The 27,249-nt window shown below is 35.5% G+C and overlaps 1 protein-coding gene and 1 long non-coding RNA gene across 11 annotated transcripts in view; one reads left to right on the plus strand and one right to left on the minus strand.

The window, feature by feature from the left end:
- The window catches only part of LOC309634446 (uncharacterized protein), a 284,447-nt gene that overhangs the window by 256,982 nt on the left and 216 nt on the right, over window positions 1-27,249 (minus strand). The gene's annotated exons all lie outside the window — the stretch shown is intronic.
- LOC309605497 lies at window positions 701-26,797 on the plus strand. The gene is made up of 2 exons (XR_014231403.1): window positions 701-4,634; window positions 4,989-26,797. It is a non-coding gene; the product is annotated as an uncharacterized lncRNA (long non-coding RNA).

Consider the following 27,249-nt stretch of genomic DNA (forward strand, 5'->3'; position numbering starts at 1 on the left):
ATAAGTATTAAAACTATGTCTGGAAACAAAAATTTTTCCAATAAGTAAATTTGAGGATGAATATCTACACAGTAAATCTGATTTCTTCAATGAAGGTCCCTGCCTGACATGAATGCTTATTGGTACTTGTGTCTTGATTTGGTGAACAGTGTCTTAATTTTATGAAGCCATCCATAATACTTCCACAAGGAGTTTTTTAAGAGTATGATAGATAACTACAGTCACATTTTAAGTCCCTGAAAAAAATTAAATGATTCAGGAATGATGTACTTCAATCTATCCTGTGTTGAGAAATACTAGTAGAACTGATAAGTGTTGTGGGCAATGATATCATTATATATAGGCATACATTAAAATATAATCTATAAAATAAATTAAACTTGTGCTCGACTGGCACTGGTTTGATTTTTCTGATGTTGTGTAAAACCATATGGCTAAGAGATACGTGTAATTTAAATCTTCAGCACCGGACTTCCCTGGTGGCACAGTGGTTAAGAATCCGCCTGCCAATGCAGGGGACACAGGTTTGAGACCTGGTCGGGGAAGATCCCACATGCCGTGAAGCAACTAAACCCGTGCACCGCAACTACTGGGCCACATGCCACAACTACTGAAGCCCGCGTGCCTAGAGCCCATGCTCCACAACAAGAGAAGCCACCACAATGAGAAGCCCGTGCACTGCAACAAATAGTAGCCCCCCACTCTCCACAACTAGAGAATGCCCGCGCGCAACAACGAAGACCCAACGCAGCCATAAATAATAAATAAATAAAATAAATAAATCTTCAGCACCATGGCCAGCATCTACTTTGCCTATAAGCCTCTGCATAGGCCGGTAATGAAAATCACAGGCATCATTTGATTTCAGAGGTTAAGGAATCCTTAGGTCAACCAATCAACTATCCATTTAATCTCTGCATTTCATCTACTGCCATCCAGACTCTGGCTTGAATGACCAGCATCACCCTATGGTTATAGTAATATATACAGTTCACTTTGCTAATGCCATTAACATAAATGAAAAACCAAGGCTAAAGCAGTCCTATAGCTCTGAAAAAAAATGTTTACTGTAAATATATAACTTTATTTTAGTGTACTATATATGCCAGGTCAATCGATTTACTGACTTTACTTATTACAACATCCCTCCACTGCGTTTAAAGCAAATTGTTCTAAGTTTCTAGGAACTGAAATGGGCTGAGAAGGGAGAAAAAAATAGGAGGAATACATAATCCTTTATCTCAAAGAATTAATATTTCAGTGGGTGATATACACAAGGATACAACAAGCTACAACACTGTACTAAATTCTATAATCTAGACAAAAGTGTTGCGGGAGATAGAAGAAGGAGCAAGTCATTCTATTTTAAGAATCAATCACTCTTTCTCAGGAGAGTTGAAAGATGAGTCAAAACGTTAAAGGGAGATAAGCAAGAGAAGAGAAATCCAGAGAAAGCAAACTACATGAGCTAAGATATAGACGAGTGAAAATACATAGTGGTTTGGTGATTTAGAAGCAGTCTTACATGACTTGAAAAGAGAATATGCGGAGGGTTGACTGACAAGGTAATGAAGAGCCAGACTGAAAACGTCCTCAGATGGAATGCTAATGTATAGACATCCAATTATGATAGTTTAGTTTGCAGAGTTGGGGCAGAAATTTGTGTGGCAATAAACCAGTATCCTAAATAGTAAACATTGAATAGATTGAGAAATCAACATGTCAAATTCCCGCTGGACACATCAGAGGTATTTCAGTTCAATACCTCTCAATTAAAAGGAACTTTTTATTATGTTTAGCCAACATTTCTTCCAAATTGGATTTACTCATATGAGACATTTGGTTATATGGGAATAACTAACAGTGAACAGACCTCTGGAGTTCCAAGATTACTTAATGGTAGCAGCAAAGAGTGATATGACATAGGGGCATACTTACCATAATTTAACCAGAACTGGAAAGTCTCAGGCCCACCAAAATAGAGACCCCTACTCAGGTTCCTTGGTGCCAAAAATTACACAATTAATTCCTTTGGTATATCCCTCATTAACATCTTAGTGTTATAAGACTATAAGAGACATATTCTTAACCATGAGAGAAGACTGCTGGAAAAGCATGAAGACAATAAAGTATGCACTAAAAGTTAGGAAGAAAGGAGATTATAGCAGAAGAATACAAGAGACAAACTTCACACATCTACCTACTGCCAGCCCTGAAAATACATTTGGTGTAAAAAATACATTAAGCGTCAAAACTCAATAATGTCAATAAACATTTACTAAGAAGCTACTGTGTGTCAGGAACACTGGAATAAAATACATTAATAAAACATGGATCGTGGTATAGTTTGAAGTCAGGGAGCCTGAAACCTCCAACTCCGTTTTTCTTTCTCCAGGTTGCTTTGGCTATTCGGGGTCTTTTGTGTTTCCATACAAATTGTAAAATTTTTTGTTCTAATTCTGTGAAGAATGCCATTAGTAGTTTGATAGGGATTGCACTGAATCTGTAGATTGCTTTGGGTAGTATAGTCATTTTCACAATATTTATTCTTCCCATCCAAGAACATAGTATATTTCTCCATCTGTTTATGTCATCTTTTATTTCTTTAATCAGTGTTTTATAGTTTTCTGAATACAAGTCTTTCACCTCCTTAGGCAGGTTTATTCCTAGGTATTTTATTCTTTTTGTTGCAGTGGTAAATGGGAGTGTTTCTTTAATTTCTCTTTCTGATTTTTCATTGTTGGTGTATAGGAATGCCAGAGATTTCTGTGCATTAATTTCGTATCCTGCAACCTTACCAAATTCATTGATTAGTGGGATAGGGAGGATGGGAGGGAGGCTCAAGAGGGAGGGGATATGGGGACATGTGTATGCATATGCCTGATTCACTTTGTTGGGCAACAGAAACTAACAGTATTGTGAAGCAGTTATACTCCAAGAAAGATCTATTAAAAAAAAAAATGGATCCTTTCTTTGAAGAGTTTACTCTCAATTGGGAAAAACGGAGGGTAAAAAGATAATTTTGATATGATGTGGAATGTGCTCTAAGATAAAAACAGGATTCTGTGGATTCTTACTGTAACTCTGACAGGAGGCTTGGGGAATGCTTCATGCAAGAGGCAATAATAAAGCTGGTTTTTAAAGAGTGGTATTTTTAAAAATTTTATTGGAGTATAGTTGATTGACAATATTATGTTAGTTTCAGGTGTATAGCACAGTGATTCGGTTATACATATACATGTATCCATTCTTTTTTAGATTCTTTTCTCATATAGGTTATCACAGAATATTGAGTAGAGTTCCCTGTGCTATACAGTAGGTCCTTATTGCTAATCTATCTTATATATAGTATTGTGTGTATGTTCGTCCCAAGCTCCTGATTTATCCCTCCCCTTGACCATATTTCCCCTTTGGCAACCATGTTTGATTTTGATATCTTTAAATCTGTTTCTCTTTTATACATAAGTTCATTTGTATCATTTTTTTAAAAATTAGATTCCACATATGAGTGATATCATGTGATATTTGTCTTTCTCTGTCTGACTTACTTCACTTAGTGTGATAATCTCTAGGTCCATCCATGTTGCTGCAAATGGCATTATTTCATTCTTTTTTATGGCTGAGTAATATTCCATTGTATATATGTACTACATTTTCTTTACCAATTCATCTGTCGATGGACATTTAGGTTGCTGCCATGTCTTGGCTATTGTAAGTAGTGCTGCAGTGAACATTGCGGTGCATGTATCCTTTCAGATTATGGTTTTCTCTGGATATATGCCCAGGAGTGGGGTTGCTGGATCATATGGTAGTTCTATTTTTAGTTTTTGATGGCACCTCCATACTGTTCTCCATAGTGGTTGTATCAATTTACATTCCCACCAACAGTGCAGGACAGTTCCCTTTTCTCCACACCCTCTCCAGCATTTACTGTTTGTAGACTTGATGATGGCCGTTCTGACTGGTGTTAGGTGATATCTCATTGCAGTTTTGATTTGCATTTCTCTAATAATTAGTGATCTAGAATCTTTTCATGTGATTTTTGGCCATTTGCATGTCTTCTTTGGAGAAATGTCTGTTTAGAATTTCTGCCCATTTTTTGATTGGGTTGTTTGTTTTTTTGACATAGAGCTGCATGAGCTGTTTGTATATTTTGGGGATTAATCCCTTGTTGGTCGCTTTGCTTGCAAATATCTTCTCCCATTCTGTGGGTTGTCTTTTCATTTTGTTTATGGTTTCCTTTGTTGTGCAGAAGCTTTTAAGTTTAATTAGGTTCCATTTGTTTATTCTTGTTCTTATTTTCATTACTCTAGGAGGTGGACCAAAAAATATTGCTGTGATTTATGTCAAATAGTGTTTTGCCTGTTTTCCTCTAAGAGTTTTATAGTGTCCAGCCTTACATTTAGGTCTTTGATCAATTTTGAGTTTATTTTTGTGTATGGTGTTAGAGAATGTTCTAATTTCATTCTTTTACATGTAGCTGTCCAGTTTTCCCAGCACCACTTATTGAAGAGACTGCCTTTTTTCTATTGTATATTCTTGCCTCCTTTGTTGTAGATTAATTGGCCATAGGTGTGTGGGATTATTTCTGGGCTTTAGATCCTGTTCCACTGGTCTATACTTCTGTTTTTTTTGTTTTTGTTTTTAAGAAATTCCTAATTGTTTTTTTTTTAAGTTTTAATTTTTATTTATTTATTTATTTATTTATGGCTGTGTTGGGTCTTCGTCTCTGTGCGAGGGCTTTCTCCAGTTGTGGCAAGTGGGGGCCACTCTTCATCACGGTGCGCGGGCCTCTCACCATCGCGGCCTCTCCTGTTGTGGAGCACAGGCTCCAGACGTGCAGGCTCAGTAATTGTGGCTCACGGGCCTAGCCGCTCCGCGGCATGTGGGATCCTCCCAGATCAGGGCCCGAACCCGTGTCCCCCGCATTGGCAGGCAGATTCTCAACCACTGCGCCACCAGGGAAGCCGTATACTTCTGTTTTTGAGCCAGTACCATACTGTTTTAATTACTGTAGCTTTGTAGTATAGTCTGAAGTCAGGGAGTCTGATTCTTCCAGCTCCATTTTTCTTTCTCAGGATTGCTTTGGCTATCTGGGGTCTTTTGCTTTTCCATATAAATTTAAAAATATTTTGTTCTAGTTCTGTGAAAAATGCCATTGGTAATTTGATAGGGATTGCATTAAATCTGTAGATTGCTTTGGGTAGTAGAGTCATTTTGACAATACTGATTCTTCCAATCCAAGAACATGGTATATCTTTCCATCTGTTTGTCATTTTCAATTTCTTTCATCAGCATCTTATAGTTTTCAGAGTACAGGTCTTTTGTCTCCTTAGTTAGGCTTATTCCTAGGTATTTTATTCTTTCTGATACATTGGTAAATGGGGTTGTTTTCTTAATTTCTGTTTCTGATCTTTTGTTGTTATTGTATAGGAATGCAAGAGATTTCTGTGTATTAACTTTGTACCCTGCAGCTTTACCGAATTCATCAATGAGCTCTAGTAGTTTTCTGGTAGCATCTTTAGGACTTTTCTAAAGAGTGGTTCTTATAAAGAATAAGAGTGGTTAGGATTTTCTAGGCAGAGAAAATAGCACAAGCAAATGCATACCTGTAAAATAGCATCCTTCATATAGAGAATAATATATAGGGTGTTTTTTTTCTATATTATAAATTCCTAGGTAGGTATTTACATGATGCAGGGGATCCTGAAACATGGAGAAATTCAGGATACTGTTTGTTTGCCAATAATAAATGCTTTGTTATGGCGATCCTTACATTTTTGCCTTCAAATTTGTTGGTAATCACTTCTACTGAATTAAACTGAACATAATACATACTTATTTATTTAAATAAATATGTATTAAGCTAGTTAGTATGGGAAAAGCCAGAAAAAGCAGCAATTGGAGAAGTAAAATGACAGTATTATTTTAGATTTCAAGAATCAACATCAGGGCTTCCCTGGTGGCACAGTGGTTGGGAATCCACCTGCCAATGCAGGGGACACAGGTTCAAGCCCTGGTCCAGGAAGATCTCACATGCTGCGGTGCAACTAAGCCTGTAAGCCACAACTACTGAGCCCATGTGCCACAATTACTGAAGCCCGCGTGCCTAGAGCCCGTGCTCCACAAGAGAAGCCACCGCAATAAGAAGCCTGCACACTGCAACAAAGAGTGGCCCCTGCTCTCCGCAACCAGAGAAAAGCCCACACGCAGCAACGAAGACCCAACACAGCCAAAAAAAATAAAATAAATAAATTAAAAAAAAAGAATCAACATCAGGATGTCAGTATCTACATAAGGAAATGTATGTTATTGTAAGCCCAACTTTATAAAAGGTTGATAATTCTCGTATTAATTCAGCGGTGCACTCCACAAGTAGTTGTACCTTTATTAAAAAGATTTCTTGGTTAAATGCAAGGCCTGAGTTTAATGGACAAATGATTTCTAAAAATGGGAAGGAGAAAAATCAAACATAAGGAGTCAAGTGCATTGATCCCAGTGAGGAGAGAAAAGAGTATTTGTGAAAGAGTGAATTCAGCTTAATTTAGTTTATATTTACTGAACACCTCTGATGTGTTACTGAACACTGTTTTCAGAGCTAGAAAAGCAACAAAGATAGTCAGAGGGCTTGAAAAATACATAATCTGGCTATGGAGGCAGTCATAGAAACAGTATGAACTTGTGACTAGCTACAAAATCAAAGACAAAAAAGCAATTATTTTTATTTGAGAAATTGGAGGGTCAGGGAAGTTTTCATAATGATGACATTAAAACTGAGTCTAAAGTGAGTTTATCAGGTGAACAAATGTAGAAGGAAGAAGTAAATTTAAAGTGCATTTTCATGAAACTTTAAAGTTCATTTTTATTTGGGAAATGGCAAGTAATGTGGGATGGCTAGAGGTATCCCACACAGGGTTATGTATCATATGCTGAGTTTGGACTTTATAGGTAATGGGAATTCATCAGTAGTTCTTAAACAAGGGTATAATAATCAAGTCTGTGTTGTAGAAAGACAGGTTTATCAGCAAACAAAAGATTAGTTAAAGGTGAGGGAACCTCTAACTTAGAAGGCATTTGTAATTATTGAGATTGGTTCCATTTCACTAATAGACATTTTTTCTTTTGTTCCCAGGGCTTTGCACCTTCTATTCCCTCTATTCCTGTTGCCCTGACATCCCTTCAATGAGTTCAGAGTAACCACCATTTTCCCAAGCAGAGAAAACTCATTTCCCACTAGACCATAAAACCAGTGACTGTGACGACCAGGCTGATCTCACTCACCATTGAATTCCTAGCACCTGGTACATAAACAGTTCTCAATAAATGCTTATTGAATAAATGAATGAATTCAGAGGTGTTCAAGAGAGAGAAGCATCATGATTCAGTGATCAATTAAATTACATGTGAGGAATGTAAAAGTAGAAGGAATTAAAATGGATTCCAAAGTTTCTAATTTGGTCAACAAGATGAAAAGTGATACCATTAACTGAGAATAGGAATTCAGATGAGAAAGAATGTTTAAAGAAGAAAATAATGTGTTTTCCTTGGAGCACGATGAGAACTTAACTAGGAATGGAGCAGAAAGAAAGCGAGAACAAAGAGAAATTTGGGGATAAGCCAAAGGAAGAGCTGGTAATAACTGGTGGCAGCACATAAAAACATTATTTCAAAAGATCCATGATCTAGGAATCAGGAAGGACTGAACAATGAACTTGAAGTTCTAAGGAGTAGCCTGGGTTGGCAATTTTAACTTGAATTTTTTACCTAATATTCACCAAAAAGAGTTTTTGTTTCTTTAGGAAGAGAGTCTAAAATAAAGTCTAGTAGATCTGGAAGGGATGAAATAGAACTTACTGAAAAGTAGTATCAAATTCCAAATGGAACAAAACTGGCCTCTATAACGACGACATGTAATTGTAAAGGGCCTTTCCATATTTCAGCTAGAACTCTGAGATTTTCACACTGGAGTTGGAAGCTAGGTTGACAGTATGATAAAGAAGATGGTTTCCTCTGAAGTGTTCTTTAAAATTTCTTTTTAGAGAGAGAGAATTTGATCCCATAGACTATTTCATCCTATGTGTGGTGGTAATGGAAAGAACCAGCTGCAAAAATGTGACGCCTTTCTAGCAGCCAATATCCAACACTTCAAGCCAGAAAAGTTAACTTCAGAGCCTCAGATGACATAAATTTACTTATTGTCCTGCTATATCAATTTGATAAATACACAGAATAAAATTCTTTACCTAAAGTTCTATACAATAACTATCTTTGAGCACTTAACATGGTTCAGCCCTTTGGAAGGCATTGGGAAGAAATTTTATGTAGTAGTATTCTCATTTTCAAAAGTAAAGATATTGTCATAGTCACTTGGAATGTTTATGTCTCCTCAAAATTCATGTGTTGAAGCCCCAACCCCCAGTATGTCTGTATTTGGAGATGGGGCATCTAGGAAAATGATTAAGGTAAAGTGAGGACATAAAGTGGGGCCCTGATCTGATGAGATTGGTGCTCTTAAAAGAACAGATACCAGAAATCTCTTTCTAAAAAATAAAAAGAAAAGCTCTCTTTCTTTCTCTCTCTTCCCAAATGCCACACGTATGCACCTTGGAAAGGCCATATGAAGATAAAGTGAGAAGGTGGTTGTTTACATGCCGGGAAGAGATTCTTTACTAGGAACCAACCTTGCATTACCTTGATCTGGGACTTTTAGCCTCCAGAACTGTGAGAAAATAAATTTCTGTTGTCTAAGTCACCCAGCCTGTAGTATTGTAGTATGGAAGTCCAAGCAGACTAATGCAGCTTGTAAGTAATAAAATTAGCACATGTGCTCAAGTCCTCTGACTCCAAATTCCAAGCTTTTCTACAGTGCCAAGTATTTTAAAATCTAATAATCCAGCTACACAAGAAAAATGCACATGAAATAAAGAGGGAAAGAAAACAAATGACAAAATGGTCAATGAAATATAATCAGACGAAAGAAAGGGGGTATTATTGGAGAGTTCATAAAGGACTTAAGGATTGGTACAACTTTGGCTAGATAGTAAGGAGACTGTTGGGTGGAAATGATGGAGAAAATACTTAAGAAGATGAAGAAATGAGCCTGGAAGATTAGGCAGAAGGTTCTTACACTCCATGGGAGAACTGGGATCTGAAGCATGATTAATAAGGTAAGACTCGCTGTGGGCTTGAGATAATAAGAGAGCCTAGGGGACGCCCAGCAGAAGTACATCACTGTTGAAACCATCTCCATCTCTGAGGCAGCATTGGAGATTGGGTTATGCCTGTCAGCATGCAGCACCTTTACCTCAAAAGCTAGGGGCTTGGCTGATGTCTAACCACCCTTAATTCAAGGTACTCCTCTGTGAGTTTTAAACTTTTAAAAACAGGAGTTTTACAAGAGGATACCTCACCAAAAATGAGTATCTAATAGTGTTAGGCATGGTCCAGAGTCAGAAAGCTCTTTAGGAATAGGAAGCAAAAAGAGCTAAAGAAAGGCCAGGAGTCTATGATAGGGATGGCTACCAAAATGTACTAAAATGTACCCAGGGTTTGTTTTAATCAGGTATGGTGAGGCCTACAGATCAGGAATGACTGCTATTGAAAAGATGGTTTATTACTACAGTTCCCAAGAGGAGGGGCCACTCCATGGCTTGCAGGACCACACAACGAAGCACTTGGGTCAGTCAGGAGGCAGAGGGGAGAAGAAAAAATCATGAGGCTGAGACTTATTGGGGTTTTTGAGAGGAGGAATGGGTGAGGCAGGGTAAGTACACAGTGGATAGTTTAGGATCAGATAGTTTGCATAATTCCAGTGGGTTCTAGACTATAGGGGTGTTTCCCAGTTGTCTGTTACCTAGTCGCAGGGAGACTATTGGCTTGGTGTGTAAGAATATATAAAGGAGGTGGTTGGAGGTATGGGCTCTGATTGGTTGGTTTGCATATCAAAGGTGTGCTCACAGGCAAGTTGTTTGCTATCTTTAGGAACTAAATAATCCTGGGAAGGGCAGTTCTCCCCTGGGTCCTCAAGGCTCCCAAGATGTCAAATATAGGACATAAAAAATATGATTAATATTCAAAACACTATCCAAAACGTCTAGAATGAAAGAGTGAACTGAAAGAATAGGTAAGGAGTCAGGAGGTGATGTGAACCTGATATCTGGGTCTTGGAACACTTGATTTAGCCACTTGGATTCAGATATGTAGATAGATGATAGATAGATACATAGATAGGTAGATAGATAGATAGAGTATGGTCAGGCCACTCAAGATGGTTGCTCCCTTGCTCTCTGTACATCCTCTGCCTGACCAGTGCCTGCTTCACCTAAACCCTACTCATATGACTGACCATCCTGCATACTTGCCCCAGGCCCCAGCTAGTGACTGTCATTATCAAAGGGGCAGTGAGGGGGGCGTGCCCCTCTACTGGTTTCCCTGGTAACTAATAAGCCCACCTGACAACAATTCCCCTATAACTGGTAATCTCCTCTTCCCCCCTCCCCTCCCCGGGAACAAAGACTACCACCTGTCCTGCCTACCATCTGCCATACACAGTGGGGTGTTGCTCTAGGACCCTGCTTCAGATGTGTAAACTTCCCCATCCATTAAACCACTGATGTCTCTGCTGCTGACTCTGGGCTCTTAGGTCTTGAAGCTGGGCAAGCACAGACCTTGCAGGCCTGTGGAGCGCAGCCCAACAGATAGATAGATAGGCTTTTTTTTTTCCTTTTTTTTTTAAAGGGGCCACAACATGACCAGGCTGAGTTTGGGAACAGCCTGTAGGTTGTTAAGTAAAATAGAAATAGATTCAAATAACTGCATTTTTGGAAATTTATGAAGTCATTAAGGCCTAAGAATATTATGCTGGTATGACTTTACCAAATCACGTCCTTGTGGGTTGAAAAAATTAATGTACCTCCAAATTTACAGTTATAATATTCAGGTATCAGCTTACTTAACTTTCAGTCTCTGGCCCAGTAACTTTTAATTCTGAACATATATTTAAGACAGACCTGATTTTAAACCACATTTCATTAATGGGCTCTGTTTTAAATGAGTTTCTTTGTGTAAGTAATGCCACTTTGTGCTCGATTTGTTCAAAAGCTATTTAAAAATCCCTTGAACCTCAAATTCATTATTATGTCTTAATGCCAGTCTCATTTATGGAAATACATGTAAAGGAACAGAAATATTTCATCTCATTCTTTCTTTGCTTCCCCAAAGGGAGTCAATTGTGCCTCTTTAAAGCAAAGTGACAATTTCTGATACAGGTTTATTTAATTTTTTAAAAATTACATAGAACAATCAAACATGAGCGTTAATGAGAAACATATGTGAGGTTCCAAATATTCTGTAAATGAATGCAAAGTAATGTTCCAATCAACACGGAGTCAGGTTTCCTGGCCTGTTTCTGCACATACGAAATCAGAGAATGTGAGAGGGTGAGCGTAGGTGTGTGGCCATTCATGACTCTGTGTGTATTTGTGTGTGTGTTGTGAAAGGCTTGCTTCTGCTGCAGCTCCCAGCAGCCTAGAGAAGCAATCTTTTACATGAAGCAAGACACACTCCAGGATATTAACACTCTACCGTTTCCAAGAGCCTCTGTTCACACCAGCTCCAGAGTAAACACCAAGAAAGAAGGAGCCTCAAGCTGCTAAAAAGCAACAAAGCAACAAGGAGAAACAGTTCCAAATCCCATAAAAATATAAAATGTTTCAAGAACAACTGCTCATTTGTTCAGAGAGTGCCCACAGAGCAGGAAGGTATATAAAACTCAGTACCCCTTAGATTTATAGGCAAATAACCATTATCTACTATGCGTAGATGAGTGTAGGATAATTTTATGCAAACCACAATAAGTAAATTCAAACAGTAAGAACTAAGCCTGCACAGTTAGAGCAGGAAGTTCAAGGAGAAAAAAATAAGGAAATGGCATTTTCTGTTGATGTATCACCAACCTGGGAAATCCATTATAGAGCCAAAAACTGGAACAGGATTTTATAAAGGCATTGGCTTGAAATAGAGCTATGAATCCCTTAGGATTTGTGTGGTGACTTAATGCCTTAGGCAAAATTTTGCTTGCAAAGATCTAATTACTAATTGGCCTTACGTAGAGGATTATGGAGAAGTAGTATATTGGGAGTTTTTACATAACAGAGTGTACTTGTATAAATTCCTTGGGAGCCTTAATGGTGTGTCCAATTTTTGAATGAATCATTTTCAATCAAGTATCATCAGGAGTCAAACACCCTAACCAAAGGAGCTTGGGATTTTATGAACTTGGGTCCCAGAGCAATATAGTTTTCAAATCAAAGTAGTGCTTTTATAAGATTTTTCAAAAGCAGGACATTTGACTTTGGTCAAGTTTAAAATCTCTTTAAATTCTGTGGATTTTAAATTTGAAAGTGAAATCAAGGTTTTTTAGGTTCAAATTTCATTTACTCCTTATCAAATGTGGTTTCCTGGATGGAGGTGGGAGATGAAAAAGGCTTTCAAAGAATTACATAACATGCCTGTAAATATATTCATTAAAATAAGAGCATCGATTTACTTCTAACAAACCATATTTTAAGGAGGCATGTGTCAAAGAATCTTGACATTTATAGATTCCATTTGAAAAGTATGTGAACATAAAACCAGAGAGGAAAATGTTCTTAGAGCAAGACAAGTGTAGGTTTTAGTGAAACTAATTTTGTTTAAATGGTTTTGCTGAATTAAAAGCTCCAGTGACTTCACATCATGGGGTAGAAGCATAGCATATTAAATGAGCTTGCAGAGGCTTTGAAGTCAGAAATAACTGGGTTTAAATCTAGGCTCTGGAGGGAATGAGGACGAATTGGAGGCAATGAAGGAAGGGAAGAAGGATAGGAAGAAGAGAGGAAGGGAGAGAGGGAAATAGGAAGGAAAGAGCATGCGTTAAGCAGACTCTCTGTACCAGGTCCTAATCAAGGTGTTTTCAAGTACATTTATCTTCTGCGTCTAGCTGTGTGATCTTGGGCAAATAACTGTACCTCCTTGGGCCTCAGGTACCTTATCTATAAAAAGAACAACTGTTGTGAGATTCTAGGAAGATAGTAGTGGCAGCATAGTTTTTCAGCATAGTCCTCCTGGATCACCACATTAAAAAGATAGCACCTAGATAGCAAAAACAAAAATTCAACAAACTGGGTAACAAGGTACAACACAACCTCAAAATACAAGCAGATAGAGACAAACTACCAATAGTCACAAGACCTTTGTGTCATTGGCATCTGTGTGGGAGAAAGCAGCGGAAAATAACAAGGCATTTGATGACCCAAAGAATAAGAGAACCAAAAAACTCCCAATAGATAATACCTGAAAAGTACAACATACCAATATGAGAAGAGTGGCTGAAACTGAGAAAGATATTGTTCACTCCAGCAGCATGTGAGTGTAAAGCACCTGTTGTAAGTTCTTTAAAGGTGAAGCAGTCTGCTATCTAGGAACTCTCACACTTGACACAAGAGGGCACAGGTCTCTATACTGAAGAGAAATTACTGGGACTGGAGGCATGGTTTAGCAAGAAAGAGACAAAAAAGGAAGAAGATACTGATAATAGTGGGGAAGCTGAACAGAGCCAGAAAATCTCAGAAAGCAAGGTGCTATATTTTTAACACTGTATGCAGATAGCAGAAGAGGGAGGTCTGTGAAGTCAGAAAAATCTACTACTACTTTCTAAACATTCAAAATATAATTTTATAAAAAATGAACAACTTAAAATGTATCAAGGTCAAATCCCATATAATCACAATGAAATCACACCAGAAAGACATGAAAGATAGAAAAAAAGATCAAAACTGCAAATTATTATTTCAGAAGAACCCAATCTGTATTAATGATATAGAACATGAAATAACATAAATCAAAAGTAGAAAAGTCAGAAATAAGGTGATTTAATTCAAAACAGAATTAGAAATTTAAAATCTTTTAAAAATGTAAGCTATACTAGAATACATGAGTAAATAAATGCAACAAATAAAGAATTAAAATTAGAAATCAAAAGAAGAAAAAATTAAATTATAATGAGATGAAGAGTGATAAAATGAATTTAAGAGAAAATGACATTTAAGATAGGTAAAGAAGTTGCAGTATATGAGTATTAGGAGTCCCTTAAGATGAAAACCCAAGGAAAAGAGCAAAACAAATTTTTTAAATTATAATTCAAGAAAATATTCCTGATATTTTTTAAAAGGATGTGAAACTACATTTTGAAAGAGCACACCATATAACTGACTATCCATGCAGAATAACCAACATCAAAACATAGCCTAATAAAATTACTAGACCTTGTAAAAAAGAAAAAAATTTTGGCCTTTTATGCAAAAAACATGTGTGACTTATAAAGAACAGAAAATTACATTAACAAACTTTTAATCATCAACACTTCATGCCAGAAGAAAATAAAGTAACATATTTAAGACACTTAACACATTATTCACCAGAGACCTATCAATACGTTTTTAGAGAGTGATACAATTATCATCACCGGGGGAAGTTGTTAGAGCTTAAAATTGATCAAGGGTTCATTATACAACTTATGATTGTTGTTATCATTCACATTTTGCTCTGTTAGGTTTTTGTTCCAACCTTGTGTATATTATAAATGCAAAATTTTCAAAAATGATGCATTGCGAAATTTTGAGTGAAGAAGAATTTTTCAGTGAATTTTCTCTGATTGAGCAACATATATACTAGTGTCTCCAAAGATGATAGTTCTTCAGAATATAGTTCTGATTCAGACAATATGAATATTAGACCAACAAAAAGACAAAAAACCTTAGTGATTGATTCTGATATGGAAAGTGAAAATGAAATTCATGGTGCTGGAGAATGCTCCTTTGCTTCTACAGAAGAGTGGATTGAAGAGAACATTTCAAAAAATTAGAAGACTTTACAGGTGTGTCAGGTGTAACTACTGAATGTAATAATCCGCAAAGTGTTAGTGAAATAACAGAATTAATTTTTGGCCAGCCAAAATAAAAATCGCCAGCCACACGTGTTAGTTTCTGCAAAAATCCCCCAGTCAATAATGAGTTAAGGAAAGAAAATGTGAGCCAAGGATTTTATATTCAGTAATACTGAACTTCAAGTATAAAAAGCACAGACAACTGTTATGAATAAGCAAGACCTCAAGGAATATTGTTCCCATGAGCACTTCCTAAAGAATATACTAGACAATGAGCTTCAGACAACCAAAATGACTAAAAGACACTGAATAAAGACTGGTTGACAAACTAGAAGAAATGGACAAATTCCTAGAAATGTACAATCTCCCAAGACTGAATAAGAAGAAATAGAAAATATGAACAGACCATTTACCAGTAATGAAACTGAATCAATAATTTTTTTAAAACTCCCAACAAACAACAGTACAGGACAAGATGTCTTCACATGTGAATTTCACCGAACATTTAAAGAAGAGTTAACACCTATCCTTCTCAAACTATTCCAAAACATTGCAGAGGAAGGAAACTTCTGATCTCATTCTACGAAGCCAGCATCACTCTGATACTAAATCAGACAACAACACCACAAAAAAAAGAAAAGTACAGACCCAAATCCCTGATGAATATAGATGCAAAAATCCTCAACAAAAATATTAGCAAACCAAATTCAACAATACATTAAAAGGATTATACACTATGATCAAATGGGATTTATCCCAGGGATGCAAGGATGGTTTAATATGCACAAACCAATCAATGTGATACACCTCGTTAACAAATTGAAGAAGAAAAATCATACGATCATCTCAATAAATGCATAAAAAGTTCTGACAAAATCAACATTCATTTATGATAAAAACTCTCAACAAAGTGGATGTAGAGGAAACATACCTCAACATAATAAAGGCCATATATGACAAGCTTACAGTTAACATCATATTCAACAGTGAAAAGCTGAAAACATTTTCTTTAAGATCAGGAACAAGACAAGGATGCCCACACTTGCCATTTTTATTCAATGTAGTACTGGAAGTCCTAGCCACAGCAATTACACACACAAAAAATAAATAAATAAAAGAAATTCAAATTGAAAATGAAGAAACTGCAACTGTTTGCAGATGGCATGATTCTATATATAGAAAATCCTAAAAATGCCACCAAAAAACTACTGGAACTAATAAATGAATTCATTAAAGTTGCAGGAAACAAAATTACTATGCAGAAATGTGTTGCATTTCTATACACTAACAACGAACTATCAGAGAAAAACAATCCCATTCACAATTGCATAAAAAAGAATAAAATACCTAGGAATAAATCTAACCAAGGAGGCAAAAGACCTGTACTCAGAAAACTATAAGACACTGATGAAAGAAATTGAAGACAACACAAATGAAAAGATGTACTGTGCTCATGGATTGGAATAATTAATATTGTTAAAATGACTATATTTCCCAAAACAATCTACACATTCAATGCAATTCCTATGAAAATACCAATGATATTTTTCACAGAACTGGAACAAATAATTCTAAAACTTGTATGGAAACACAGAAAACACCAAATAGCCAACACAATCTTGAGCAAGAAGGACGAAGCTGGAGGTATCACATGCCTGGATTTCAAACTGTAGTACAAAGCTATAGTAACCAAAACAGTATAGTACTGGCACAAAAACAGACACAAAGATCAATGGAACACAATAGAGGGCCCAGAAATAAACCTAAACTTTTATGGTCAATTAATCTACAACAAAGGAGGAAGAATATACAATGCAGAAAAGACAGCCTCTTCAATAAATGGTGTTTGGAGAACTGGACAGCCGCATGCAAGGGAATCAAACTGGACTACTTTCTTACACCATATACAAAAATAAACTTAAAATATATTAAATATCTAAATGTAAGGCCTGAAACCATAAAACTCCTAGGGGAAAACACAGGCAGTATGTTCTTTGATACCAGCCTTAGCTATATATTTTTAGTATGTCTCCTCAAGCAAGGGAAACAAAAGCAAAAATTAAAAATGGGACTATGTCAAACTAAAAAGCTTTAGTACAGCAAAGAAACTATCAAAATGAAGAGGCCACCTACTTGAATAGGAGAAGATATTTGCCAATGATGCATCTGATAAGGGGTTAATATCCAAAATATACAAAGAACTCACACAAGTTAACATTATAAAGACCAACAACCTGATTAAAAAATGGGCCTTTCCTTCTATACCACTATATAGAGTTTTTTAGTACAATAAAATAGATTTATCCTTGGGCCAGCAGAAACCAATAAAATAGAAACAAAGTAAATGTATACTGAGGTAGAACTAAATAAAGGACTATCACCCAGCCTCCCTCTTGCCCACTGCTCTCTCTATGAGGAATACTATTATTTAAGAGAAAAAAATGCAAAAGCCCCAATTTCTGTATAGTCTTTACTCTAGCGGCCTACATGCAAGAAGTTAAATGTAGAACCTACTATTTTATGAAAAAGCACCAGTAATTTTTATTTTATCTGGTGATTTCCCTCTTTGTCTATAGATATTCATTCAAAACTTATTTACTGAACACTTCCTATGGCCTGTTTTGCTTTTCCTTTGCTCTGAGTAAATTGACCAGCAAAATGAAAGAGTATGTGTTCCTTTAGTTATATTTGACTTTCCATTTCAGGCTTTTCATATGTCTTCAGTTTTAATGATATTATAAACTCAAACGTATTGGCAACAGAATAACCTTGGAATCAATCCTAGCCCAACATCTCAATGTCTAAAAAAGAAAGGTATTCTGGGAGCCATGAAAATATTTTAATAAGGTAAAATAAAACCAATCTTGTTAAAAATGTTTAGGCTGTTAATGCTTCCTTAGTTCAGAAGGAGGAATTTTCACCAGCATGTCCATTTGGTTATGGGGGAGAGTATTTGATAGAATTCAGTCAAGAGACCATTTAAAGTGAAGTACACATCGCCATATCCTGAGGACAGCAAATGCTGCTAAGTGGAAAAGCAGCATTTTGTTTATTTTGTTTTTACTTTGTTTTGTTTTTGTGATGGCATGATAGCATCTTCTACTTAGAGCAATGTTGACATTCTCTCAACTGACTCATTTGGAAAGAAAAAGAAGTTCACATGCCAATGAGTGGGAAAGACAGGAAGAGGACTGATTTAACAGAAATATTTTACAATTTGTCAAACTTAGAGTAGCAGTATCTTATTTTTTACCTCTCCCTCTTAAAAAAAAAATAAAAGCAATATGGACAATGTATTGAAGTGTGAAATAAAACGAAATGAATTTCAATTCCTTTTTGTCACTAACACACAGGAAAGATTCTGACCCTATTCCAACCGTTTCTCAGGGTCTTTGATGTGTATCTACTGCCTTTCCTGATATGGTAATGATTACATTAAAGAGATATCGATTTGGCAGGAAATTTCCCAAATCAGAAAAAAATTCTTTTTCCAGTATGCTATTATTTTTATGACACATGTTGTCTACACACAAAAAGAAAGAAAAAAGAAAGGAAGAAAAGAAGGGATAAAGAAGGAAGGAAGAGAAAGATGGGGAAGAGAAGGAAAAGAAAGAAAAGAAAAGTTAAAAGTTTAACAGTCAAATAACATATGATTTAATTTCGGCCCCATACTTGAAAGGATGGAGTTACATCACTCATTGGAACATCATATATTTCAACCCTGGAAGCACAAATTCATCTCTTACCCAACTTCAAAGTTATTGCTAACTGGCAGTTGCTAGGAACTGATCTGGAATGAATTGGCATTTTTGGTTCTGTTCTTAGTGACCCAGAGGGTATGTCATAAACACTTATGTTATGGTAATACCTTTGTTAAAGAGGTGAAGAGGAGAGAGCACTCTTTGGTGACCAAATAGCTTTCAACTCATTCTAGCAGAGGTATGCAGCAGTAGTTGTCATGCTCTAAACATTTTCTAATTCTGCTACTAAGGCTTCAGAGGAGATGTCTGATTATTAATATAGCCATTGCCTGAATTTATCCATCCAGACTACAAGTTTAGCTCTGAAGTGTACCTGGAACACATAATATGCACTAAACAAATGTGTATTTAATGAGAGATTGGATTCACTTAAATATCTAACTCAAATGAAACTTCTATCATAGTGAGGGATTATGGAATTGAAGCAATAAATAGAAAAGATATGGTGCAGCATATTCTTTATAGAAAAAATCAATAGGTAAAAGCAGTTTAAAATAATCCAGGACAATAACAAAACAAAACAAAATTTGACGTGGGATGTAGATGTGTGGGAAATATGGCTAAAACACCAATTACTTGTCCTCTGATTGCCTATTCATAGTTTTGAATTCCTTCAAGGTAAGGTCTGTATCTTATTCTTCTCATAGCTTCAATTCTTGGATGAGTGTATTGTGCAGAATAGGATTAACTGTCTGAATCCACAGTCATCTCTTCAGTTTCTACAGAGATGCATTATAGCTCTATCACAGAATGTATTATTTTGAATTTTATTTCTTCATTTTGTGTGTATCCCTACTGGATGTAGATACAATTCTTCAAGTCAGGAACTATGTCTATTCATTTTTGCATATTCAAGTCTAAAGTAATGCCTGCTCATAAATTTTGTTTAGATTAATAAATACAGCTGATCTGGCTGGATATACTCAGATCCTCTTCTTCCCTCACCATGTCATGTGCACATCTTCAAAAGCACACACACAAAAGCACGGAACATTGAACATGTACGTATATAACTACACATACAAATTCACAAACACAGGTGTTTTTGTGTGTGCATGAATGTGTGTGTACATGTAAGACAAAATACATCTTCTATTTATACTGGATAATATTCATTTGACTGATGCCTTTAAGGATCATCAGGCTGACATGTATTTAAATAGTTGACACAACTATTTTCTCAAAGTATGGTTCAGGCTGTAAGAGAACATGGGGAAGAAAAACAGCACAGAGATTCATTATTTTCCTAGTAGGCCACCTCCCTCCCTGTTCTGACCCTTGGAGAAACCTAATGAATGATGTCATAGTTGTTGTCTTACATCATATTAGTTGAATGCAGAGATTACCACCATCAAGAAGAGGATGTATTTTAAAGGATCCTTTTAACTTAAATATCTTTTGCATTAAGATGTGCAACGTGAGCTCAAATTAATTTGAAAAGTGAGAAGATGACCACATTAATAGCCAGTGGATGTGGATTCTTTGGACCACAATGGCCATTTGATGATATCCCAAAGGCAGTCACAAGGTAAGAAACGATTTTCTGTGAACTTCTGAAGCAAATCAGCATTGAAATTTAAAAGCAGCATATATGGAGAATAAAAAATGTAATTCTTACATCTCTGTTCTATGCTGCTGTGCGGATAAAATATAGAACAATTAATATTGCTAAAATAATAAATTTCAACATATAATTTTTCTATATTAAAATGCTTTCATGGCTCTCGATGTGTGCAGAGAATACCCAAATACCATACTCTCTTATAGCAGGCTTTCCACAATTTTGCCCCTCCTGAATTTTCCAAATTTATTTTTCATTGCTCTCCTACTCAAACCTAACTCCCTAACCATCTCAACTACTTGCACTTACCTAAATATATAATGATATTTCATATGTTTGTGTATATACTATTGTTTATATATTGTGTGTATACTATTGCCCTTTCCTAGGATATCCCTATTATGTTTCTCTGGTAAGCAATTTTTTATTCATCCTTTTTGAGCCCCACTCTAAGCTTCTATCCACCATGAGTGGATTATTTCCTTCTTTGTGCCAACGTTCTACTTGTTTCACACTGCCATTATGACAGTCAAGTTATCTGTTTACATACATGGTGAGTACTTTATGTGCTTCTTGAAAGCTGTAATTGTATTTGATAAAGCAGGAGCTGCCATTTGTTAGTTATCACTATGTGTCAAGAACTGTGACTGGAAATGTAATTTTAAATCCGTGATTTTAAAACTTTTGAATCACTCATAAACAAATCATGTCCATAAAGTACAGTAAATGCAGTAGGAGAACAGAGAAAGCACTTTACTAAGTCTGGAACTTAAGAAAAGCTTCTAGGAGGTACAGTTTTGCAGAAGGAGCAAACTGATATTAACAGGAAGGTTTCCCAAAGCAATGCAGCCTGACTCCTGATGAATATAGGTGCAAAAATTCTCAACAAAATACTAGCAAAATGAATTCAAAAGCACACTAAAAGGACCATACAACCATGATCAAGTGAGATTTACCCCTAGATGCAAGGATGGTGCAATATATGCAAATCAATAAATATACATCACATTGATAGAAAGATGACAATCATATGATCATCTGAATAGATGCAGAAAAATCATTTGACAAAATTCAATCCTTTCATGATACAAATGCTCATCCAACTAGGAATAGAATGAAATTAACATAATTAAGGCCACCTATGAAAGCCCACTGCTAACATCATACTTAACAGTAGAGAATGGAAGGCTTTTACTCTAAGATCAGGAACAAGACAAGGATGTCCACTCTTGCCACTTTTATATAATACAGTACTGGAAGTACTAATCAGATCATTTAGGCAAGAATAATAAAAGGCATCTAAATAGGAAAGGAAGAAGTAAAATTATTTCTGTTTGCAGATGACCTGATTGTATATTTTTAAAGCCCTAAGGTTCCACAAAAATCTGTTAGAATAAATGATTCAATAAAAAGTTTCAAGAAACAAAATCAATGTACAAAAATCAGTTGTATTTCTGTATTCTAACAGTAAACTATCTAAAAAGGAAATTAAGAAAACAATCCCATTCACAATATAAAAAAAACATTTAGAAATAAACTTCATGGAGGTAAAAACCATATACAATGAAAACTACAAAACGCTGATAAATGAGAATAAAGAAGACAAAAACCAATGGAAAGACAACCCATGTTCATGGATTAGAAGACTTAATATTGTCAAATTTTCCACACTACCCAAAGTTATTTAAAGATTCAGTCTAATCCTATCGAAATTCCAATGGCATTTTATTTTACAGAAGTAGGAAAAACAATCCTATAATTTATATGGAACCAAATGGGCCTCAAATAGCCAAAACCATCTTAAGAAAGAATAGCATACCTGGAGGCATCTTACTTCCTGACACATAGACAAATGGGACAGAAGAGACAGCCCAGAAATAAACCTACACAGATATTCTTTATTAGAGTGAGGAAGTCACCTTCTACTCTTAGTTTTCTAATAGGTTTTTAAATCATGAATTCTGTCAAGTTCATTTTCTGCCTCTATTGACATGATCATATGGTTATTCACCTTTTTATTTGCAATGTGGTAAATTATTGGATTTTCATATGTTAAACTAACCTTGCATTCTGAGTTAAACCCTATTTGGTCACAATGTTGTATTTTTTTTATATATTGCTGATTTAATTTACTAGTATTTTGTTAAAGATTGTTACATATATGCTCACTAAAGATATCTGTCTGAATATGATGGCAGGATAATGCTGACCCTTTTATATGTTGGTAAATATTCCTTCATTCTTTATTTTCTGCATGAGTATGTAAGTTGAACTTATTTCTTAGAATTAATCAGTAAAGCTGTGCTTGGAATATTCTTTGTGTGAAAAACTGTAATTAGGTTTTTGATTTCTTTTAAAAATACAGAGCTTTAACATTTTCTATTTCTTGTCTCAGTTTTAATGATGTGTATCTTTCAGATCTAGTATCTGTTGCTATCTCTCTGATCAGTTTGGTCAGGCTAGTGAAAACATAAATAAAAAATGAACAAAATATTTGAACAAAGACTTCACCCAAAATGGTACACAAATGGTAAATAAGGACATGAAATATGCTTATACCATTAATCATTACGATTTAAATTTAATTTAAAAATTAAATACAATTTAAATTAAATGAGCTATCTCTACACACCTGTTAGAATGACTTGATTAAACAAATTAAAAACTTGATAATACCAAGTGCTGGTGAGGATATGTATCAGCTGAAGTCATACATTGTTGGTGGGAATGCAAAATAGCACAACGACTTTGGAAAACAGTTTTGCAGTTTCACAGAGTTATTCATATATTTGCTATATAACTGAACACTCTTAGGTGTTTGCTTTCAGGAGAAAAGAAAACTTTAGTTGACACAAAAACCTGTATGTAATGTTTAGAGTGGCTTTATTCACAGTTCCCAAATACTAGAAACAACCCAAATGTGGTAAATGAATAAACTGTGATACATTCATACAATGGAACACTAGCTGACAGTAAAAAAGGAATAAATTAATGAAACACAATATGGATGGCCCCCAAATGCTAAGAGAAAGAAACCAGACTCGAAAGGCTATATCAAATATGCTTACATTTAGATGACATTCTGGAAAAAGGGAAATTATAGGACCAGAAAACATCAGTATTTATCAGAGCGTGATGTTGGGGGAACAGGATGACTCCAAAGGAACAGAGAGGAATTTGGGGGATGATAGAATTGCTCAATCTTTTGATTGTGTAATGGTTACATGACTCGTGTACTTGTCAAAATGCATAACAGCACGCCAAGAAGAATGCATCTTATTGTATGCAAATTATACCACAATTTAAAAAATACTGTATGTAATCTCCTTCAATTTACTTTCATTCAATATAATGTTTCTAATACTCATTCATGTTGTCTGTATAGTTCTAGTTCATGTTAAAGCCCTAAGGCTCTGCTGCATAATATTGTATTGTGTGAATATTTCAAACATATTTATCCATTCTCCTGCAAAAATATTTTGGAGTTGTTTTTCAGATTTTCTTTTTCTATTATGCACAACACTGCTCTGATAGTTCTGGAACAAATCTCATTGTGCACATATGCTAGAATTTTCTGAGTTATATAACTAGGGGTAGAATTGCAGAAATTTAGAGAATATCCTCGTTCAACTTTACAAGATAATGAAGACATTTTATTCTCAAGTGGTAGTTTGCAATGAACACTCACACCTGAAATGTTTACTAAATCATTTCCAGGGTTTCACGTTTTCACCAGAATTTGGTATTGTTAGACTTTTTAAATTTTGCACCCCGGTCCGTGTAAAATTGTATCTTTTTATGGTCTTAATTGAGATCTTCCTGATTACTATTGAGATGGAGCATCTTTTCATGTTTTGTTTTGTTTATCTTGCTAATCCTAATTTGTCTTTTTCTTCTTTGTCCATTTTCCCATTGGGTTGTTTGTCTTTTCCTTTTTGATTCATAGTGGATCTTGAAGCAGTCAATTTAATCCTTTGTTAGTTTTCATGTGATGCAGATAGGTCACATCATTTTTTAACTTATCTTTTTTTACTTTATGGTGTCATGGTTAATAATTAGAAGTTATTAATTTTAATGGAGTGAATTTATCAATCTTATTTCTAGTGCTTTCTGTATTTTGTTTTAAAATTTGTCCTTAACTGAATGTCATAAAGATAATTTATATTTGCTTCTGAATGTTTTTAAAGTTTTCTCTTCTACACTTAAGTGTTCATTCAATGTAGAATTAGCTTCTGCACATGGCATGAGGTAGGGATCCAATTTAATTTGTTACACATGCATAAACAATTGTCTCAAAAACATTTATTGAAAATACATTTTTCCCATAATCTGAAAATTCACTTCTGTCATATTTCAAGTTTACACATGTGCATGGGTCTGGTTCTCTTTTTTGTTTCACTTGTGTTCTCTCCCTATGTCAATATTATACATTGTAATTATTATTCTGATATGATATATCTTGATATCCAATTGGGTATGTTCCCCACTCTTTGGGCTATCTTCTTTATTTAGTTCTGCATATGAGATCTGTTGACCTGAAACAAAAATAGACTGCCACACATTTCTCCAGCAAAGATGTGTTTATTTGGGCTCAGCAGAGCATTGTAATTTGGGGTCTGCAATCGCAGTGAACCACTTGCAAGTGCCCCATAGGGCAATGCTTTTATAGAGAGGAAAAGGAAGTTGGGAGGGCTATAGTAAATAAAGAGTCCATGACTTTTCACTGACTGAGAACTTGACAGGAAAGGAGTCTTTCTTCTTTCTGTTGGGCTCTGCTATCATCATAGGGCATGAGAGCTTCCCATTCTGTTTCCCAACTCTATTTAATTGAGATTTTCATTTATTAATTTTTTACAGATCTGACAGTTTAGTTAGATTCAGATTAATTTTTGGCAAGAATACTTAATAGGTGATCTTGTGTGCTTCCTATTGCATATACTATCAGGTACTGTGACTACTAATGATGCCTAGTTTACTTGTTTAAAATGCTGAAAGCTATATCTCCCCATTGTAAAGTACCATTTTTTCCATTTAGAATTATCAAGTAATCTGTGGGGTGAAACTCTACCATATTTTAAATTATTTTATAATAAATCAATCAGGTACATTACTTCTTGGGGCTTGCAAAATAGTAACTGTCTATAATTATATTGTTCCAGTACTAGCAGGAATATTCTGTAAGAAAAAAAAAAAAAAAAGAGCTTTCCCTCATTAAGAGGAGGTAAATTATGGTTTATTTCCAAAAGGCTTGGATTAAATGCTTAATTATTTCCTTTAATTACCAAGTTTCAGAGTAAGAATTTGATGCAGTCATTACCTTCAATGAAAGTGAGGTTTTGTTTTTCTGTTTTTCTATATGTCTTTGAGTATCATTATGGACTCCTGTACTTTTATTATGTGTTAAATCAACCACAGTAATTATTCCTTGTGAGGCAAATTGTCTCAAAATTGACTACTGTCTTTTGGACATAATACCATTAGTATTTTCTTACTTTCAAGAATAAAATGCCTAGGCTCATCTTGTACTGTTCCTGCTATAGACTGACAGCTTCTCTAGTTCGGGCCCAGTTTCAGTTTATCTCCTTATTGATCTAGTTTTCAGTTCTTCCTTTCTGGCCTCTGGGCATTTCCTCTAGATTTTTGTTGTTGTTATTGTTTCAAGCTCAAGTATGCATTTTTTTCAATTCCAAATATTTATTTAGTGCCAACTATGAGCCAGATGCTGTTCTAAGGATACAGAAGTAAACAAAGCAAAATCTCTGATCTCAAGGAGCTTATATTGCAAGAATGCTTATTATATAAACTATGAATTTTAATAGATATTGTGATCTGGCAATATTAGGTATTGTAGGGGTTTTAAGGTAATGTAGCTATGAGTGATAATTTGTATAATTTTATATCAGTTTTGAGAATGAATATTTAGGGAAAAAAAAAAAAACCAGAAAATAGGAAGTCCAGTTAGGAAAGAATTGCAGTATTCCAAGTCTGAAATGGTTAGGCTAGTAGGTAGAAGTGAGGATGGAGAAGAAAGCTGGATTGCAGGAATATCTTGAAGGAAGAAAAGATAAAATTTTGAAATAGTTTAATAGAGGGCATGATACAAAGAAAGATGTCAAAGTTAGCTCCATACAGTCTTCCCTGGAAGACTGGAAGAACGACTACAACACTGACAGAAATAGTGTAGCCTGTGTGAATGGGTGGGCGATAAAAATCTCTCTTAGTCGGTATGGACTGTGTCTATATTTAATATTCCATGCAGTACACTGCATTAACTTATTGCATCTGAAAAAGGCAGTGGAACAATGGTGTAGACACAGTGCAAGGCGACTAAAAACATAGAACTAGAAGAGAGGGACAGGTGAGAAGTGGGAGTAGAAACGCCTCCTTTGTTATCCCTAGAGCCTGGTTTGATGTCTGGCACAAAGCTGGCCCTCAATTAATATTTACTGAATAAATGAACGTAAGTCATTTGCATAGATGAGATAGCTGAGCCCATGGGAATAGATCTCAAAAAGAGGACATTACTTGCTAGGGTTCAAAAACAGCCCTACTGATTCCACATATAAGTGGTATCACATCGTATTTGTCTCTGACTTACTTCACTTCGTATAAGAGATTGGCACAACATTGTAAATCAACTATATTTCAATAAAAAAACAACAAAACAAAAAACAGCCCTTTGGCCCTATGGCCTGAATTGCCAACAGTTGCCTGTCTTAGAGGAAATGATTCCAACCGTACCCCGAGTTAGGGATAGTTAGTTTAGGTGTTGTAATTTCAGTAGCTGTGTGTGTGTGTGTGCGGGGCAGGGGTGCATTCTAGATTTAGGATACCAAAATGGAAGTGAGAGATTTGCCCCTCGATCAAAGTTGATATTAATTGTATTCATTTCGTAAGGGTCAGCCTATCTGCACAAGTTCCAGCTTCTCAGTGCAATCAGTGCAGTTCCTTTCCTACAGTGCCCCAAATAACAAACCTTTCTTTACAGGTTACCAGCCGAGGGC

Source organism: Balaenoptera borealis (assembly GCF_965194805.1).
Source record: "Balaenoptera borealis genome assembly, chromosome: 1".
Taxonomy (NCBI): Eukaryota; Metazoa; Chordata; class Mammalia; order Artiodactyla; family Balaenopteridae; genus Balaenoptera; species Balaenoptera borealis.